Source organism: Patiria miniata, unplaced genomic scaffold, assembly GCF_015706575.1.
Source record: "Patiria miniata isolate m_02_andy unplaced genomic scaffold, ASM1570657v1 HiC_scaffold_19, whole genome shotgun sequence".
NCBI lineage: Eukaryota > Metazoa > Echinodermata > Asteroidea > Valvatida > Asterinidae > Patiria > Patiria miniata.
Genome location: NW_024037057.1, coordinates 10,803,089 through 10,808,536, shown reverse-complemented (window position 1 = coordinate 10,808,536; position 5,448 = coordinate 10,803,089).

Below are 5,448 nucleotides of genomic sequence, written 5' to 3'. Positions count from 1 at the left end.
GATGGCACTTGCAGAAAAACCAAACAATGTGGTCGTAACTTTTCTTGCAGTTTAGCGTGGACGTCCCATGTAGGCTGCCATCTTGGATTATCGAATACAGATTCTACCACGAGATGGCGCTCTTCACAATCACCGGTGCCACTTTTGGTGTTTCGTAACCTCGGCTTCGTTACAGCTGTGACTGCAGGATATTTTCCCCTCACTTTAACCCTTGCTGAATATTAAAGGGAACATACATTCTGCGTTGGAAATATTAAAAATCATAAAGGCATTTTTAAGTATTTGAGTTATTTTAGTTGATTTTTCTGATCACGTTTTGATAATTTTGCAAGGTAGTTGGTTTGTTGGCCTCTGAAATGATTCGGTGACATAATATGGGTCAAGTTATTCACCAAATTTTAAAAGTTTTTTAATTTTTTTTTTATTCATCTACATTTAGGTATTTAAATTGCAAGCACTGCCGTCACAAATTAGTCTTATTACCACCTGAAAGGTACACAGATACGAGCAACAGAGAATACGGATTTTACAAAGAGATCATAAAAAACTCTTTGTATTGCATCTAGCAAGTGCTTTCGCGCCCGCCCCCGGCCCGGCCCCCGGCCCCGGTCTCAATTTGCCCTTTTTCAAATCCCGGCATTGGTTCCGATCCGGCTCCAGACACTTTTCCAATCTGCACGAATTAAACCAGAGACGGAACGAAGCCGGGGTTTGTAAAACGGCCATTAAATCTTTCACCCACATAACATCTTATTTAAATCTGCGCGCGCCACCGTGTCATGATTTAGCCTTGTTACCGGACGATAGATAATAATAATAATAATAATAATAATAATTTGGGAGGCTAATCATCCTTACTCGCAGCTGGGATGCTGAATTGCGAAGGACGCGGCTACAACGTGGTCGGGCCGCTGGCACGTAAAGGCGCCTCTGGCTGCCGGCCACATCGACCCATATATGACCACGGAGCAACCAGAGCAACATTGAATGTAGTATGCGGAGATGAGAAAAGTAAACTGTCTCCTGGAATTGCCTCTAATTGCTTTCACGCACTAAATACAGGCATTCAAATCTGCAAGCACCGTGTTATAAATTAGCCTTATCACCGGCCGATAGATACACGGAGCAAATGTATGCAATGTAAAAAAGCAAACGACAAATAAACTGTCTCCTGGAATTGCCTCTAACAAACGCTTTCACCCACATACAAAACCTGCAAACACGTTATAAATTAGCCTCATTACCAGCTGCTACACTCCACGGAATATGCAGGATTCGGATTCGGACAAGCTACTAGCCGCCCACGCACAAAAGGTTAAGTGCAAGAAGGGGCAAAACGCTTCACATAAGCTGGCAAGATTTCTGCCTCCATGATCTCTGTGTTTCGCCTCCTCACGTAAAAGCCTCCGCACGTTATGCATACTGGCCAAGACAACGCGATGCTACGAAGGTAACTCGATATTGTGTGTCGCAAACATGTTGCGCGCAGGGGCCGGGTAGTCCACGTCTCAAGAGCTGTCGATCGCAACAAAAATCACATCACTGTGGATGTTCTTGTCATCACTAGGATATCATTTTTCATGTGACGTAAGTAAAATCAGATCGATAATTAACACTGAGTAATAAATTTACAATGAATCGATTTTAGTATATCAATTAATCGATCTTGAATTGATTAATTAATACAGCTTCACACGGACAGACAATTGATAAGCTGGTTTTCTTGATATTAAGTCACAATTTCATAGCACGACAAAATTCATTTGTTGATTGATAAATTAAGCACCAATTAATTATAATTGATAAATTAATTGATAAATACACAAATACTGAATGGCAAGAACTATTTACCACTCATTCCTCCCTCAATCGGTTCAAGCATGCAGGATAATAATTACTACTTTTATTCTAAATAATTATGAATAGTTATTTTGGATGTAGGCCAGCTTTAGATCAACTTGTCAGCATCACGACAGAAACACCGCATTTGCAACGATGGGCGACGCGACGCGTCTTCGCACAAAATGCAATTTGTTTCCACCAAGGAATAATCCGTTTGTAAATAAAGCCGTGATTTTAACAGCGCGTACGTTGATAGCGTCATGGTTACCTCACTGACACAACACGTTCACTTATTGCTCATCAGAGATTGCTAAATACATCTTTGATACCCACAGCTTGAGGCTGGGAGCGTCGATTATCACGACTTGTGACAACACGATGCGCAGTGATCACCGCCGCCGTGTTTCGCGTTGAGTGCCCCGGGACATACTCTTGCGTTGCCGCTCCGTAGGCCTACACGCAATGGATACTATCTTCCATGCAGGTACGTTTAGCTATAGTAAAAAAAAATCGTCTATCATCATTGCATATTTTGTGCATGCCTTGTCTGCTTTTACAATTGCAAATCCAGCACTGTGAATGTAGATTAAATGTCATATAACTGATGCATTGTATAATCTTGTAACTCATCTTTATTTTTGCATCAGATTTCACGACCGGCGCTGAAGGGTATCCAGTGACTGCTTGTTTTTCTATAAAAAAAATTACGCAGCTCGGATTTATCAAAATGATTTTGAAGGCCTTATGATTTGTCCGGGAATTTACTGGCAAATTATTTGGTTTAGCAAAAGAAACGAGGGTTTTGTTGTAAAGACTGCGCAGCAATGCTTTTTGACCAGTAAAAAACTGTGAACCGGCTTTTATTTTCCATGTGTGTTAAAATTCGCCCAACAATTTTCGATTCAGTACGATTAAACAAAAAGTGTTAGGAAATGAAGATTAATTTTTTGCGGGGGACCTGGATGATTTTTTTTGCGATCATATCGATTTAAAAGCCGATTTTTTTTCGGGGCTTACAATCATGATGCTATATTTGCAGAAACGATGCATAGTTTTGGAAAGTACTGAAGATACAGCGCCTTTAAAGCCCGAGTCCATCATTTGCAGCTATCCAAAAAAGTAACTGGCGTAATTATTGTTGAAAAACATACTGGTTGAAAGATAGTAAGTGACTAAACTCCCTGTGAAATTATCCTTTCTGGCAAGCTCTCATTTTGAAGAAATCAACGAAAGAAGGCATTTCCAACGGTGCGTCTTAAGAAGCACCGTAGGAAAATTTAAATTAGTAGTTCGTTTTGTTATTCGGCGCAGCGCGCACAAGCATTGGAACGACGCACAGGCGCGCGCGGTTGCTATAATTCGTCGGATCAGTGCGCGACATCGCGTAAAGCTGCAATTCAAAACAATTCGAAACATGATTTAGCAACTTTTGATTAGAAATTGAGATCCTAAAATGCTGTTTTTCTCGGAATATAAAGCTGAAGCTGAGCTGAAACTTCATCAAGTAAGTTGTTCAGTATCCTTCATTAGATTTTGAACACTTTTGTTGCTTCAAACGAACAAAATGCACTAATTACAAATGATGGACTATAGCTTTAAGGCATATGGATTTTTCATGAATTTTGTTCGTTTCCGATAAAAACACCACTCAAAGTCCAAAGACGAAGTTCCAAACCTAACCTGTTGAAGTTTCAGCTCAGTGGATATTACACTTCGAGAAAACAGTGATAACCCGTGCACAACCTTTTGATCACAAAACACGATTTCGTCAAAAGCACTCTTTAGTCATTTCCCAAAATCAGTCAATTATGATCGTTGGAAACCACCTACATTTCTTGATTTCTTCTAAATGAAAGCAAGCCAGACGGAATAATATCACAGGGTGTTTAGTACCAGTACGATCTTGAATCCAAGTAAGCTTTTTGATAACTTAGGTTGCTTTTGGGGTAATTGCAAATGATCCTATAGATATGCCTTTAATTCGCAGGGTAAAGAGAAAACGCTGGATTGAAAGCCGCACACTAAAAGGATATCGCGAAAATTGGTTCTTAGATTTTTCTAACCATACTAGTAATATTTCTGTAATCGCGTATAGTTTAGGACTCCGATCCCATATAAAAGAACAAAAAGACACATTTTATGTTTTAGGACTTAATCCCTAAACATTTGGCTATGATACAATTGGGAAAAGTCACTTTGTGTATGTGTTTCCCTGTGTGGATGATAAATAGTTCGCTAAGATACCATGTTGAATATCAGCTAGCTTAATTTTGTGGAAAGAGAGCAGAACTAGTAAAACATAAGAGGTGTCATAAACAACACGATTGCCAACATTTCAAAAGTCTGGGTTACAGAAACGTCTTCCCCGTATATAGGCGAAGAAAATGGAAAACAAAAAACCGTTGTTTATAATACATTCGGCGCGGCAGTGATTTGTGCAGATGATTATTCAAACGGAGACAACTTTTCTTTGTTTTTACTTCAATCAGTCAAAACCATGGGCGTTGCCAGGATAGGGCAAGCCCCCCCCCCCTGGAAAAGTCATATTTGCTTTTAATTTAATACACATTTAACAAAATGGGCATCTGCGGAGGTGTCAATGGGGGTGGGGTGGGTAATGTCCCCCCGCCCACCCTCGAAAAAAAATGATAATTTGAGAATATGCTTGAGAAAGTACAAGGGGTTTTTTTTTGGGGGGGGAGGGGGTGTGCTTCCCCCCCCCCCCTAAAAAAAATCCTGGCGACGCCCATGGTCGAAACTGACCACAGCATTTTAAGACTGTCTTATAATTATGGTTAACTCCGAGTACAAAACGAAAAAAAAAAAAATTCAGTGCACACGCAAGATCTGAACAGAACTGCATGTATTTCGTGCGACTATAGTACAATATCAGCCTTCACGTACCGTATTAAAAAAAATATATGATCGACGGCGCGAGAAACGTTCGGCCTTCAGACATCAATCATAATATTTCTGAGTATTTTAGTTTTAAGATCTGAGAGTTATTTTACAGTCTGTTGATTCGTTTATGCTAATCCTGCACAACACTTAGCCTAAGTGCCATTATACGGAGGCGGCAAGGCGTATAGGCTAGCTATGGGCGATCGCCGTAACCCGCCCACTCAATGTGGTTCATGCCCCGCCTACGTTTTGACACTTCTTTAAATCAAACGGAAGTGAAATTCATACACCCCAAAAAACATGGCTTTTTGAACGGTAGTGTTTCTCAGAAAATATGCTCAGTGTGATTGAAATGTTAAATTATAACGGAAGAAGAAATTCTAAACTTCATGTTAGTGAAAAATCGCCCGTTTTCCACAACTTATAATCTATCCCTGTGAATAGATTATCCTCTCTTTTTTTTTCCTTTATACTTTCCTTTAGTTCGCACCTTGAAAGGCCCTCTGGCCGTGTGATTGGCGATTCTCATAAAAAAGCTACATAATTACTTGAATATGTGTTTGCCCAATCGCCTCCTGCGCCAGTAACAAACACAATGGTGCCTTTCTTAACAGCAATTAAAATACAGAACACGATGTGGCAACAATCTGCACTTTTAATTATAGTCAGCTGCGCTGTTCAAATTTGCCTAGTCTCCCCGACACA